At 35.3% G+C, this 16,710-nt stretch overlaps 1 non-coding gene across 1 annotated transcript; it reads left to right on the plus strand.

The window, feature by feature from the left end:
- Nucleotides 1-498: 498 nt before the first annotated feature.
- LOC138837189 (U6 spliceosomal RNA) lies at nucleotides 499-604 on the plus strand. Its single transcript, XR_011375223.1, has one exon. It is a non-coding gene; the product is annotated as a U6 spliceosomal RNA (small nuclear RNA).
- The last annotated feature ends 16,106 nt before the right edge of the window (nucleotides 605-16,710 follow it).

Consider the following 16,710-nt stretch of genomic DNA (forward strand, 5'->3'; position numbering starts at 1 on the left):
TTTAAATACATTTAAAACATTAAAATTTTAACAAACCTGAACACTTGCTGCCGTGTTCATTATGACAGGTGCCTTGTATAGAATAATGGAATTCCTCCTCCCACACATCTCAAACAACAATTATCAGGAATTATTTAATTTTTGACATGTCAATCTTGACTTTATTCTTAAATGTGTGCTTATGTAAGAAATACATGGTTCTAAAACTTCATGAAAATTCCTTTGAACTTACTTTTTTGAATTGTCTAGTTTAAGAAAACCAGTTGCACTTTATATATAAAAAATGTTTTGTGCGGGCTGGGAAGTTGGCTCAGTTGTAGAGCGCTTGGCTTGCATGCCTGAGGCCCTGGGATCGATTTCTCAGCACCACATAAACAAAAAGCCGGAAGTGGTGCTGTGGCTCAAGTGGTAGAGTGCTAGCCTTGAGCTGAAGAGCTGAGGGACAGTGCCCAAGCCCAGAGTTCAGGCCCCACAACCGGACCAAAAAAAAAATGTTTTGTGCTCAATTCTGCAGCACATACACTAAAATTGGAACATTACAGAGAAGATTACCATGGCCCTGCGCAAGGTTGACACCCAAATTCGTGAAGTGTTCCAGATGCTGGAGAGGATGTGGCATTCTTGGTGAGAGTGTAAACTTTGGAAAGTATGGAGGGTCCTCAAAAGACTCCATAAAAAGCTCCACTATGGCCTAGCAATCCCACTTTTGGGGATTTTACCAAATGATCACAAATAATCTACCAGCACAACTATTTTTACTGCAGCATTATTTACAATAGCTAAGATACGGAGCCCACCCCGATGGCCCTCAGTAGATGAATGGATGAAGGAAAATGTGGTATATGTACACAATGGAATTCTGTGCCTCCATCAGAAACAATGACATCGCCCAATTTTTTAGGAATTGCAAAGACTTAGAAAAAAAATTCATTAAGTGAAGTAAGCTAAGTCCAAAGAAACATATGTCCCATGGTTTCCATTATTTTCAATAACTAATATATGTGTGGGATAAGCAGAAAAGGTCAAAAGCCATGTGCATATGACCAGATAAGATGATATTAAGGGAAATGAACCCCAAGATAGGGACACAAGGAGTTTTATCTCTATTGTTTCTAACGTACTTATAATGTGCAATGAGATATTTTTTCTTTGTTTGTATGTTCCTCTCCCACACTATAAGCCCGGTTTTCACTGTATTTGAAGTTGGTGCCCCTACATCCTATGTATATGTTTCACTAATTTGGGGAGGGGAAGGGAAATAAAAAATGCTTAAATAGGGATACAGGTTGACCCATTGTAACAATGAGATGCACAAGACATTCTGTTGAAAAATGAACGTTACAATTTAGGCCAGGGAAGGGGGGTGTATTTGTGGAGGTGGGAGGGTAGGGATGATGGGGGAAAAATAAAGGAGGATGTAACAATGCTTGTTAGGAATTGTACTCATTATTTGCTCATGTAAATGTGACCCCTTTGTAAAGTATTTTTACAATTAAAATATGTATACAAATTTTCTGAGATGGAAGGGTTATTTACTCTATTTTATCCATATAATATCATTAACAAAGAAATTAATGTAGAACACTGATATGATGTTATTTTGAATAAATGTGTGGGTGTGTCTGTGGGTGTGTGCGCACACACCCACACGTGCACAAACACACATGCTTGTGTATTAGCATGCTCAGAGAGAAATCAGTCCTTCAAAGTATTGCTAGGCCTTTTCTCTCTAGATTGGTGAGCACTATATGAGCTACATCTCCATTCCTGGCTCTTTGCTAGTTCACTATAAATTTTGAAAAATAATTTCATGAATTTATTTTGCCCTGATTGGCTTCCAACTGTTATCCACAGATCTCAGGCTACTGAGTAGATATCTACGGTAGATAGGATTACAGATGTGACCAGCCAGCACAAGGCTTTCAGAATAATTTTAAACGTAGGAGAAAATTTACTTCTCGGGGGCGTGTTTTATCATCTCCTACTATTAAAGCATTTTGGAGTGAATATATGTGAATTTATTTCGTTTTGGGATTCTTAAAAGACAGTAAGTGAAGCTATTTAAAATTTTAGTACTTTTTAAAAAAGGCTATTGGAGCTGAGTGACAGAAGAAATTTGACTATCTTTGGACCTCAATTTATAAGTTCAGTTCTGTTCGGGATAACCCAATGTCACCAACACAGTCTGTGTTGAAGATAAACTGTAACAGAAAACAATCTCCATGGGCAGCAATTGTTATGCTATTTTTTCTTGGAAAACATGAATATTGAATTGAGAGTGTAAGAGAATGGGGGTTTTACATACCTTTTTTATATTGTTGAAAGACTTTTGGAAACATTAACTTATTTCCTTGCTCACTGTTTGTCTTTGGACAATTCACTTAGTGCCTTTAATTACAATTTTTCCCAACATTAGAATGATAATAATATTAGCATTATCGCAAATGTTCCCTTAAGAATTGAGAGAAATAAAACTTGTGAAATGTTTAACATAAATTTCTATGAATGAGCTTTGAGTTTAGCCAGCAGTTTTTTAAATACTAAATAGAATGCAATAAGTATTACAAAAACAATTACAGGTAGTGAGTAACCAGAAGTAATGTTATCTATTGACCATGCTCTGTTTCCAAGGAAGCTAGTTGGATAACTTCTCATGCTGTAAATCAAACTGGTTATCTTATGTCTTTTTTTTTTTTTTTGGGTCCTGTCGTAGGGCCTGAACTCTGGGCCTGGGCGCTGTCCCTCAGCTCTTCAGCTCAAGGCTAGCGCTCTACCACTTGAGCCACAGCGCCACCTCCGGCTTTTTTCTTTTTTGCTTATGTGGTGCTGAGGAATAGAACCCAGGGCCTCAGGCATGCAAGGCAAGCACTCTACCACTGAGCCATCTCCCCAGCCCCTGGTTATCTTATGTCTTGGTAGTATAAAAATTTCAGGGACAGAATAATGAAGGAATGTTGTAGACTGAGGTGAAGTCCATACGAAAATGTGCAAAACTAATAAAACGTAAAAGTATCTGAAAAGTGTATTGTGTTTTACATCGTTTAAGTTACATTGCAAAAATAGGGAATACCTAGAAGAATGAATTCTAATTTTGGTATTATATCATAGGTCCTTAGGAGGATGAACTCTTTCCTCATTCTTGTAGAGGCAATATCAAATGAGAGGAACTGTATTTTTTTGTTTGCTTCTTTACATTTATTCTTCAATTTGAAATCTGAACTACATGAGATGGAAAGAATCTAAGGGAAATTAGACACGCAGGCTTTGGAAGAACAATCATCTTAAAATAAATAAAGTACATATTGTCTTATAAAAGGTCTAACTATATTGAGTTATATAGTCTCAAGTGTAAACAGAAAATGATTTAGGCAATATCATGTTATTGAAAAATGAAAAATGTTAGTAATTGCTTAATTTTTTTCTTTCTAAAACCTTGATTTTGTATAGAGAGATTAAAGATGAGATTAACAAGAAATGATTAAAAATGGACAAAAGTTCTGAATAGACATGTTTTCCAATAGCCTCAAAATCGCCAGTGGCTTTACAAAATTATGTTTAATACCACTTCTATGCTGGCTTAATGCTTTCTGAACAGAAGTCATTAGAGAAATGCAATTTAAAATTAATATGATACTACTTCATAACTATTATACTCATTAAAAATCAGAGGAACCTGGTGTGGTCGTTAAGGCTTGTAATTCCAAGCATTGGAGAGGTTGGAGTAAGGGGATTTGAGTCTGTGGCCAGTCTAGGGTACTACACATAGTAAAAACCTGCCCTTACGAAAAACTCAGAAGGTAATAATGTTGGTGAGAATGTAGAAAAAAGGAAATTTTCTACACTCTTGGTCAACATACAGGTTAGTATTCTCATTGTAGAAAGTAGTATGCAATTTTCTAAGAAATGCAAACTTGAAATATCATCTGATCCACCGATCATGTGATTATTTCTCTATGTATAACTGATAAATATATCTGTGGTTCATTATTATTCACATTATTCACAACAACAGCCAACATAAAAATCGAAGTTAAGTGTTCAAGTACAGACTAATAAAGCAACTGTGGTGCATGCACAAATATATTTTTCTGTTTCATACTTAAAATAGCAAGAGACTTCTCCCATTAGCCACAACTTACAATAACCTGAATGATGTATTCAAATCAAGAAAAATATTGTCTTCTAATCATTGTAAAACAACACACACACACACACACACACACACACACACACACACACACACACACACACACACACACACACACACACACCAATCTCAAACATTTAGAGAGAATTTTTTTAAAAAGTAAAGCAAAGTGGAATTGCTGGGGCATTTAGGTCACAGTGTAGAAGATAGTAGATATACAGGATGACCAAGTATAGAGTTGTAATGTACAACAAGAGGATACAGGGGACAACACTGGCCTTACATAGGAATGAAGATAAGTAAGTAGGAGTTGTTCTTCCTCATAGGGTTTGCTCTTTCAGTTGTTCTTCCTTCAGTAATGGATAAAATGAACATAATTCTTTAAGTATAACTGCTTGTTGCCCCATTTGTCAGGAAATGAAAAGACTTGAAAAAAATTATATTAAGTGAAATAACCGAGGCACAAAGAAACATAGGTCCCATGGTTTCCTTTATTTATAATAACTAGTATATATCTGAGACAAGCAGAAATGGTCAGATAAGTTGATGTTAGGCGAAAAGTACCCCAAGATAAAAACTCGTTTTTTTAAAAATCTTTCTTGCTATTGTTTCTAACATATTTATAAGATATTTCTGTGTTGCTTTGTATGTCCCTCCCCCACGGTATAAGTCCTGTTTGCACTGTATTTGATTTAGGTATAATTTATGGAGGGGAAAGAAAAAATATTTAAATAAGGATAAAGGTGGACCCATTGCAACAATGAGATGTATAAGATGTTATGTCAAAAAACAAACTTTACAGCTTTGGCACGGGGCAGGGGAATTTATAGGAAGGGATGGCAAGGCGAAACAAAAGAAGAATAAACAATGCTTGATAAGAAATGTACTCATTACCTTGCCTATGTAATTGTAACCGCTCTGTACAATATTTTCACAGTAAAAATATTAAGTAGATACATTATATTACACCTGATAACAGTGCCTACATACTTCACTTTATTGGTTAAATAAATGTTAGACCTCCTCAAAAAAAGGAAACAATAACAAGCAATATAACAATAATGTATCCTCAACATAGAACAAAATGTCAAATTAAAATACATGAAATTTTCCTTGATGTAAACTAATTATTACCAATAAGAGAAACCTTGAGACCTATGTTCCTTTAAGTCTGGCTTACTTCAGTTAATATGATTTGTTCCAAGATCTTCTATTTCCTTACAGATAAGGTGGTATCATTGTTTCTAATGGAAGCATAGTATTCCATGTATGTGTATTTGTGTATGTGTGTGTGTGTGTGTGTGTGTGTGTGTGTGTGTGTGTGTGTGTCACATTTTCTTGTTCCATTCATCTACTGAGAGGCATATGAGTTGATTCCATATCTTAGCTTTGGTAAATAATACTGTGATAAACATAATTGTGCTGGTAGCTTCAGTGTGGTCTTGTTTGTGGTCACATGGTTAAATGCTCAGAAGTGGGATTATTGGGTAAAAAGGGGAACATTATTGTTCACATCACATATAATCTTATTAGATGAGCAGAATAACTCAATAGCTATGTACATAGGACCGTATAAGGTGTTTCCAAATGAAATGAACTCCAAGATATGTTCTTTATTGTTGTTGTTCTTAATGTATTACGTGATTTTTTTTCATCCTTTTGTGTTTTACCCACCAATGGTTTATCCCCTGTAGTCATTGTATTTGATTTTGATACCCTGGGTGTTAAAACTAGGGAACTAGGGAAACGAAAGGGAAAAAATAAAATGGTGAGACAAAGAAAAAAGGGGGAACCTATGCAACAATGGTACTCATAAGACAATATGTTGGAAATGATATTGGGGGGGTTGTTGTGAATGAATAAGGAGAGACATTTTAGAAGGGGTAAAAAAGTTAGAAAAGAAATGAATTGATTACCTTACTTATGTAACTATACCCCTCTGTACATTACCTGGACAATAAAATTTAAATAAAAATAAAGTATATGAGAGCAGCAATACAGGAGATGGGAGTGGGGGAAGTACTGTAGTATAGTATAGTAGAAAAGCTGTGGAGAGCAGTAATTTGACTTTACCATAGGAAGTAATAAACTACCATACAGATTTACAGCCTAATGTCAGTCACTGAAAAGGGAAAACAAAATGCAAAATCAGCAAAGCAATATAGATAAAATAGAAAACTAAAATATTAAGGTGAAGAGATGACTTGAACCAACAATAACAAATGACACAATTAGAAAACAAATAAGCTGGTAAGTATAAAAAATATTACCCATAATTCTATTAAATGTTGTTTACATCACAATTTGTTAGAAATATAATTCAAATCACAGTTTAATAATATATCATTTTCATAGTATGTTACTGATTTAGTAATATTCAATGTTAAATATATAATTTTTATTTCAGCACCTATAGAAAAGAAAAAAGTGAAACTAATTTTAATAATATATTTTATGAATTGTATAATTGACAAGCATTAGAATTTTAACAAATAATATGTCATTATTGTTTCATTTCTGTGAATTAATGTAATAATTCAAAGTGTATTCTACACTTAGTTAACATCAAATAATAAATTATTGCTCATGACTCTTGGTATTAGGTGGAACGGTTCAGAATTGTGGTAAAAATTCACCACACTTTACATGAGGGTATGTCTCCTCTCATCTAGCTTATTTTCTAGAAATTTGATTTCTACATGCATGTTAAATTCTTGTCTAGGGGAGAGATATACAAGTATATGCAATTATAGACATGAGGAGTATTTCAGATGGTACTTAAAAGTCATATTCGTTAATTAAATTTTTATTATTTTGTACCAAATAAATATTTATAGAGAGACTGAATTTCTGAGTAAATGATGGTGTATCTGTGCCAGATTATACGTATTAAGGCTTATTTTATATTTCTGACTTTGTTTCTGAAGTTGGATTGAATTTTCCAAAAGAGGATAAGTGTATTATATTGGATATATGAAAGTAAACTTAATGTTTATTCCATAAATGCTTTGCCACTTATCTAATCCCAATATAAATTATCCATGTGTTTGAAGTAATGAAAATATCAACAGATATAAGCCATATAAATCCATCTGTAGTAGACAAGTATTTTCAAGTAAAAGAGGATAGTTGATCCTCTTTTATATTACAGAATATTCTTGGGAAAATGTGCTCCAGGCTGGCCACAACTGCAGAATACTATGGTTTGATCTAGCATAAGAGAAGGAAGGAAGGGGAACCTTCTTTCCAAAATTTTGTTCCCAGGGATGTGATCTGTTTTATGGTGGTGAGTTGGAAATGAACATTTTTCACAGTCAAACTTGAAAAGCCATCTTGATAGACCATTTCTGTAAGTGGTTACAGATGATTATTCCTGGATTTCCAAGGATGCCAGATTGCCTCATTTTGAGACAATTAAAACAGGAATTTAGTCAGCTGTTTTTGTATGTTTAGGAGAAAAACCCATTGACTCTAGGCCAGCGAATCTTTGGGGCCCAGAGAAGATAATACATCAAACAAACAAACAAAAACTCCAGTATTCACTGCCAGTCAAGGCTACTATCACAGCCTACATGAAGTCAGGCAAAAAACAGAAGCTGAGAGTAATTTAGATGATAATTAAAATATTTGTGATGAGGCAGACTGAAATGAGACTCCAGAGAGAGGGTCAGAAAGACTGATCAGACTAAAATTGGTCACAAAAAGATTGGAAAATAGTATTCCTTGTAGAACACATAAATCATAGAAGTCCTGTGCATGTAAGAAGAGAGCAGACCACATTCCTTTTTTTTTTTGAGAAATGCACATTTTCTTAAACATCAGCTTAATGAATTTTCAATGGAAATCTTTGAATTAAATATTTGACCACATGTGGGAGAAGGCCAATTGCTGAAGAAAAAAAAATATCATCACTCGATTAGGGGTTCTAATATCACATTAGGAAGTAATAAAGCACAGATTTGTAATAAAAAGTGAAAAAAATTATTCCAAATGAGGGTTTCATATGTTTTGAGGTAAATGTTCTTGATTTAGCTGCTAGCAATTAGCATACAATTGATTCAGTCCCACAGCTGAGTTGATATTGACTACAGTATTCTCACATGAAAGAAAAGAGAAAATTTACAAATGTCTGATGAAATGAGTCAAGGATGAAGTGTTCTAATAGTGATATCTGAGGTTTAGACACAGGTGAAGAGTTACATTTTCTTTTATAAAAGTCTCTCATTTTTAGGCTGGTGCCAGTGCCTCACAGTTGTAATCCTAGCTACTAAGGAAGCTGAGATCTGAGGACTGATGTTCAAAGCCAGCCTGGGCTGGAAAGTCCCTCAGACTCTCAGCTCCATTTAACCACCAGAAAAACAGAAACTGTGGCTCAAGAGGTAGAGCCCTTATCTTGAGTTGAAGAGGTCAGGGACAGTGCCCAAGCCCAGATTTCAAGCCCCTAAAACAACAACAACAACAAATCACACTTTTCTTGGACTGCTTACATCTTTTCCTAACATTCAATAAAGAAGCCATTTTATCACCCACTACATTTAAGTCCTATCCTAGCTGCTGCAAATAGAATGGTTTGTTATCTTAGGTCAAAAGATTCATATTTAGGGCTGGGAAGGTGGTTCAGTGGTAGAGGGCTTGCCTTATATGCTGAGGTCCTGGGTTTGATTACTCAGCACTGCATAAGTAAAAAGAAAAAAGCTGGAAGTGGCGCTTTGGCTCAAGTAGTAGAGCACTAGCCTTGAGCTGAAGTGCTGAGGGACAGCGCTCAGGCCCAGAGTTCAGGCCCCATGACCAGACGCCCCCCCCCCAAAAAAAAGGTTCCTATTTGGGGAAAAAATACCAGCAGTGGTAACTTGTTTTCCAGTCCTTGAACTTTGGGTCGGGTCCCTGAACATAGTTATGCTGGTAGCTTTCATGTGAGCTTGCTTGTTATTTATTGGATTACTGCCCAAGACAGGAATTACTGGGTCTTAAGGGAAATCTATGTTTAGTCTTTTGAGGAACGAACGTCCGTACTGCATTCCTGAGTGGTTGAACAAGTTTAATTTCCCACCAACTGTGTAATAGAGTTCCCATTTGGCTACATCCCTGTCAGCATTCGCTATTGTTAGTTTTCTTGATAATCGCCATTCTATCTGGGGCGATGTAGAATCTGTCATGTACTTGTAGATTTGTAGGCACCTTCTAGCTACCATAAATGAATGAAACTTTGAAAACTATATTGCTCTGAGTGTGCATACCTTTGTTTTAGTATAATTTTCCCAAGCCTTTCATTTTCCTAAAGACTGGTGAAAAGTCATCCTTTCTGATGGGTGAATAGAATTCCATTGTGTGTGTGTGTGTGTGTGTGTGTGTGTGTGTGTGTGTGTGTGTGTGTGTGTGTGTGTGTGTAAAATGACAATAGGCCCATGAGTTCATTTCTAATCCTTTGGTTTCATCTGTAATTTTGTAATTTCTTATTACATTCAGATGGCTTTCTCTACTGCATTGAAGAATATTGTTGGGATTTTGATGGGTATTGTATTGTCAATTGTTTGGGGGCAGTATTGCAGTTTTCACAATGTTAATTGTTAAGTCTTCCAACCAGGAGCATTGAAAGACATTCCATTTCCTTGAATCTCCTTAAATTTCCTATTTTAAATTTAATAATTCCTAGTTTTGTTGTTGTTTTGTTTTGTATAGATTTGATTGGATTTTGAAGCTAATACATATGAGGTTTTTTGGATTTAAGTGTGGATCTTCCCATTGTTAGTAAAACAGAAAAAACTACTGATTCTTGTGAGTTTTATACTCTGCTACATTGCTGAAGGTTAGCACCACCTTTACTAAAGTGGGGGGAAGAAGCTATAGTGTCCTTTAAATATAGGATCCTTTCATCTGTAAATAGGGATAGTTTTACTTCTTCGCTATTTGGATCCCCTTTATGTTTTTCTCTTGCCTATTGCTCTTGCTAGAAAGTCCACTACTATATTGAAGAATAGTAGAGATAGTGGACATCCTTTTCTCATTCCTGATTTTAATGACTTCATGCTTCCACCATTAGGTACACACTTATTATCTCTTTGCCATATACATACTTTGTATTATATTTAAGAAAGCTCCATGCATTCCTAGCTTCTCAGACCTTTAATCATAAAGCGGTACGGGAGCTTGTTAAAAGCTATTTCTACATCCATATAGATGATCATGTGGTTCTTTCCCTGCTTCTACTGATGTCATGTTTTATGTTTATTGACAAGTATATTGAATCCAATTGTATCCTAGGATGAATACTGTTTGATCATAGCATATAATTTTTTTGTTAGTTGCTAAAATTGGTTGGTGAGAAATTTATTGAGAAGTTTGCATCAATGCTTATCAAGGAGTTGGGTTCGTAGTTCTTTTTCTTTGATGAGTCCCCATCAATTTGGGAAAGTCTAATTCTTTTTTTTGGAAGGGGTGGTCTGGTCGTGGGCCTGAACTCTGGGCCTGTGTGCTGTCCCTCAGATCTTCAGCTCAAGGCTAGTGCTCTACCACTTGAGCCACAGCGCCACATCCGGCTTTTTTTCTTTTTGCTAATGTGGTGCTGAGGAATGGAACCTAGGGCCTCATGCATGCAAGGCAAGCACTCTACCACTGAGCCACCTTCCCAGCCCCTGAAAGAGTCTAATTCTAGCTTCATTGAATGTGTTTAATAATTCCATTTCCCTTTCTATTCCATTGAAGAGTTAAATCTGAATATTGTAAGTTCATTTCAGCCCTTAATTTCATGGTAAATCCATTGAGTACTAGATATTTCTGGTATGGGAAATTGTTTATTGAGATTTAATTTTCATTACTTCTTATTTATCACTTCTTGGCTCAGGTCAAGTATAGGAAAGCATCAATTTCTCCAGCATTCTCCAGGTGATGGGCATACAGTTTTCAAAGTACTTTCTTATAATATTATCAATTTTCCTTATTTATGTTTGATGTCTCATTTTTTTCTCTAGTTTTTTCTATTTGGGTGAGTACTCTTATTTGTTGTTCGGTATTTTTTGTTATGAAGTTGATATTCAGAGAGGTGCGTTACAGTTACGTAAGTAATGAGTACATTTTTTAACAGTGTTACTGCTTCCTCATTTTTTTCCTGCTTCCACCAACCCTGACATCCCACTCCCCCAAAGTTGTAAACTTCATTTCTAACATAGTGTCTAGTGTATATCACTGTTGCTTTGGTTAATCTTTGTCCCACAGTTTCTGTGATTTCCCTTCTCTTCCCCAAATCAGATTAACTTATGTATAAGACAAAGGGTACAGAAATCAAAAACAGTGACTTCAGGGAATAAACCAAAGAGCAAAAAGTAAATAGAAATTACGAAAACAGTTCACTACACAATTATCTTGTATTCATTTCTTGAAGCTCATTTCAACAAGCATAATTTTGTATGATGATATGCATAGAGCTATTAAGGTATTGTGATCTTTTCTAAGAATATCCTAGGCATATTCTAGTTTTTCCAAATGAATGAAAACATGTAGCCTATGATTCTTTGGGTCTGGCTTGTTTGACTTATTTTTTCCAAGTGATTCCATTTCCTTACTAATGGGGCAATGTCATTCTTTCTGACGGAAGCATAGAATTTTTCTTGTGAATATATATGACATTTTCTTGATTGATTCATCTACAGAGGGACATCTGTGTTGGTTCCATTTCTTAGCTATGGTGAATAATGTTACAATTGTCATAGTTGTGCTGGTAGCTTTAGTGTGGTCTTGTTTGTGGACATTTGGGTAAATACCCAGGAGTGGGTTTGCTGGGTCATAGGGGAGCTCTTTGGAGCAACCTCTATACTTCTTTCTGGAGTTTTGAACAAGTTTACATTTCCACCAATAGTGTAGTAATGTTCCTTTTTGGCCACATCCCCCCAGCCCAGCATCTGTTGTTATTAGTTTTCTTCACAATGGTCATTCTAACTGGGGTGTGGTGGAATCTCAATGTTGCTTTGATTTGCATTTCTATGGCCAGAAATGTTTCATATTTCTTCATGTGTCTATTGGCCATTCATATTTCTGCTTCAGAGAGGTCTCTCTTTAAATCTTTAGCTCACTTATTAAGAGAGTTGTTGTTTTTTGGGGGGGAGGTGGTGTCCGGTCGTGGGGCCTGATCTCTGGGACTCGGCGCTGTCCCTCAGCTCTTCAGCTCAAGGCTAGCGCTCTACCACTTGAGCCACAGTGCCACTTCCGGCTTTGTTCTTTTTGCTAATTTCTACTGAGGAATCGAACCCAGGGCCTCAGGCATGGAAGGCAAGCGCTCTACCACTGGGCCACCTTCCCAGCCAGAGGCTGTTGTTTCTTTGAGGATTTGTTTTTTTGGGGGTTAACTTTTTGGGCTCTAATATATTTTATATATGAGGCCATTGCCTGTTGCGGAGCAAATAACGATCTTCTCCCAATCTGAGGGCTTTCTATTTATCTTTCTATCTATATAAGTTCTCTTCTTAGGCAGATTTGTCAAGGGTCTGTCAAGTATGTTAATTTATTGAAAGAACCAACTCTATTTTGTTGATCTTTTTATGTTTTATTTTGTCTTTAGTTATTTCTGATTTAATTTTTTTATTTGTTTCTGTCTACTGCTATGAATTTGGGCTTGTTCCTGTTTTCAAGAAATTTGAGGTATATAATTAATATACAGGCTTGAAATTTCCCCAATTGCTTGATGTAGGCACTCAGAGTTATTAATTTTCCTCCAAGTACTGCATTTCTGTGTCCCAGAGGAGTTGGTATTTTGTGTGTTCAATTTGTTAAATTTCAGAAACTTTCAGATTTTCATTCTAATGTATTCAGTGCCCCGTTGGTCATTCAGCAATGTGTTGTTCAGTCTTCATGTGTATGAGAAATTTTTTTTTTTACTTTAGCTGTTTAATTATATGTTTATTCTGTTGTGTTCTGACAAGATATGGGAATTCAATTAATTTTTCTTTCAATTTAGATAGAATTTCTTTTTTTTTGGGGGGGGTGTCTGATTGTGGGGCCTGAACTCTGAGCCTGGGCGCTGACCCTCAGCTCTTCAGCTCAAGGCTAGTCCTCTACCACTTGAGCCACAGCACAACTTCCGACTTTTTTCTTTTGCTTATCTTTTGCTGAGGAATTGAACTCAGGGCCTCATGAATGCAAGGCAAGCAATCTACCATTGGATATGTTCTATTTTGGAGACTCTTCAATGAGCTGCTGTGAATGACGTTTATTCTGACATTGAAGGTATATTCTGTAGATATCGGTTAGGGCTAGGTGGTCAATGTAGTTATATAGGTTTTCATTTTCTTGGTTGAAATTTGCTTAGATGACCTATTAAGATGTGTATTAAGATGTGTTTTTAGGTTAAGTAGTATTTAGTTGATGAAGTGGGGGTGCTCTAGGATTCAGGGCATTGATATTTAGACTTGTTATATCCTCCTAATGGAGAGTTGCATTTATCAATATATAATGTCTCTTCCTAATAATTTTAATTTGAATTCTATTTTATTTTATGTTAGTAATTGTGTGGTCTTTTTATGGTGTCCATTTGCTTGAAAATTTTCCTTCCAGCCTTTCAGTTTGAGTATGTGTTTGTTTTTGTCAATAAAATGTGTCTCTTTTAGATACTATATGGATGCATCTTGTTTTTTGATACTACTATCTAATCTATGTCTTCTATTTGGAAAATTATGTCCATTTATATTAAAGGTTAAGACTGTGAAATATCTGATAAGTCCTGTTATGCACATGCTGTTAGGAGCTGTGCCTCATCTACTCTTAATATATTTACCCTGTTCTCGGGTAGGGAACATTTTATATAATCAGTCCTGTTCTTCTTGATCTTCTCTATGTAGGATATATTTGAATAACTTCTATCCTGCTGATTTGGTAGAGATACATTCTTTCAAGTTTTCTTTGTCATGAAATATTTTTACAAAATCTTTTAATGTAAAGGAGAGTTTGGCTTGGGACCATATTCATGGTTGGTAATTGTTTGCCTTTAATGTTTTCATATATCATGCCAGGCTTTCCTTTTTACCATATCAGCTAAGAAACTTGTATTTATTCTGACTGTATATCCTTTATAAATAATCTGTCTTTTCTCCTGACCGATTTAAGAATCCTTTCTTTTATCTCTAATGATCCTCTAATAGACTATGATGTGGTGGTGGTTTGTTCTGTTCTGGGATTCTCTGTTTGGTCTTCTAAAGGCTTCTCTTCACTGAATGAGCCTATATCTTTGGATATTTGGAATAATCTTTGCTACAATTCTGTAATATATTTCCCATCCATTTAGTTTCCTGCTCTTCTCCTTCTTGATACCTACCTCCCCCAATTTGATCTTCTGAGTCTTGAACTTCCAGCAAGATTATTTCTTATTTCTTGGATATGTTCTAAATGATTATTTCCTCTTTCCTATTAGACCTATTCTATCTGTGATCTCTGAGATTATCTTCTATATCATCTATTTGCTGTAGAGACATTCTATTTTGTTTTTATTTCCCTGTCTTATAATTGGTTATTTTTAGGGCTTCTATATCTTTATTTAAGCTTTTTTTTATCTCTTGTATGGACTTTCTTTAAACTATTCTTTGGGTGGGGGGTTGGGGGATATGGGTTTTAGCTGTGTCTTCTTTTATATCTTTTAACTTGGTATCTATTTTTTCCTTGGACTCTCTTGCCTTAGAATTTATTTTTCTTTCTGTTTGGAGTCTCCATGAATGATTTTGCTAATCTTTGATTGTGTTCATCTTGTTCACAAGTTTCCTTGTAGAGGTTATATATTTTTTCATTAACCACATTTTTCAGCAGTATTTGTAATGTATTTTGAAAACTATCTTCTAGGTCCTTGATTGTCTGTTCTAATGCTTTTTTTATTTACTGTGTGAATTATTACTTTGGAATGACTTTCTTCTTATTTTTCTGATTTGTTCTGTCCATTTGGAAGATTTCTTGGCTTTCATTTGGGGCATCTCTGATCTTAATAGGTGACTATCTATGTTCTTGGTTGATTTGCCAGATGTTGCTTTGGTCTTCTATTGTGATTGCTTTTTCTGGAATTAGGTTTGTGTCTGGACCATTAAGTGTAAGAGAAGAGATCAGTTGTGGTGAGATGTTGTAATGTTAATACTTGTGGTTCCAATAACAGTTCTGACTGTCCAGTGGTAAGGTGAATTGTGTCTGTGTTTAAATGTGACTGACTCTGCTCGTGATTTTTTCCCATGTGGACCTTTTATTTCCACACTGCAGTTGTGCTTTTGAGTATGTTGGCCAACACAGTCACAGCACTCACCTTCCTGGCTGGGTAACTTTTCATAGATTTCTGTGTGCTTGTGAAGACAACATAATATCTTCTTTTGGATTGTATATCTACATATAATTATAGCTGACTTGATGTGACCCTCTAGAAGTGGAGTACCTGCTAGGACTGTAAATCTCTGTTTCATTAGAGAGAGCTAGGGTAATTTTCTGTTGTTATTCTGCCATTGTTTTTCCTCTTCCTCAGGTTTACTTTTTATATTATGGATTTTTTCACATAATTTAGGATTTGTGATGGTTGTATCAGGTTATTTTTGTTTTTCTGTTTGTGTTACTTTGAAATAGTGATTTCAGGCTTGTATGAAGAGACAGTAATAATATGAAATCTGAAGAGCCTAAGGCTTAAAGAGGCACAAGGAAGTACTAAGTAACTCCATTACACACTAGCAACCATTTTGTGAAGTATGAATTATAAAAATAACCATGGGTTTGACCCAGAAATGACACAAAAAGAAAAACAATTCCCGGAAAACAGACATAAATAATCTTTGGGAAAGTCAGGAATTTTGTCCAGATGCATTGACCAAACACTGGGTGGCCATTCAGGACACAGTGACCCAGTGGCCAGAGATCCCGTCAATTACATGTCAATAATAATATTAGCCAATCAGATATGCATAGCTTAGTTTGCTTAAAATTTTAGCCAATCATGTAATTTCTCATGTAAAATTTCTTTAAAGTTGTTTGTTCAATAGTATGAAAACTGTGCTGATTCTATGCTGGGGGCCTCTTAGCTTCACCGGTTACTGAGTACATGGAGGACCAACCTCGAATTTGCAAATAAACGACTCCTTTGTTATTTGTATTGGTCATGGTCTCTGGTGGTCTTCGGCAAGGGAGTCTCGAGTCCATATACAACAAATGTATGTTATTACATTGAAAGAAAGCGAGCAGACATTTTAACCTATTTGCTACAAGTAAATTAATATTAAACAAAGCTAATTAAAACAATTACTTATTTACTCCAGAGAATGAGTATAGTACGCTTGGATATCTTGGAGGAAAAGACTTTAGACTCATTATAATTGATGCCTTACATTGAAATTCCTGGCTAAATTTTCTTCTTCAGAAAGGCAAAAGCTCCATTTCTTTCATGTGAGTATTATAAAATCTTAATATCTGCATGTTGAATTGTTTTCCTCTGCTGTTTTCAATACAATTCTTCATCCATTACATATCTATGGCTTTGAATGACCAATTCCTTAAAATACCTATATTGCTTATATTGTGATTGAGATCTCAATAATATTAATATGAATTTATTTCCGATT

This window comes from Dipodomys merriami, unplaced genomic scaffold (genome assembly GCF_024711535.1).
Source record: "Dipodomys merriami isolate MVZ:Mamm:240054 unplaced genomic scaffold, mDipMer1.0.p SCAF_2657, whole genome shotgun sequence".
Classification (NCBI taxonomy): Eukaryota; Metazoa; Chordata; class Mammalia; order Rodentia; family Heteromyidae; genus Dipodomys; species Dipodomys merriami.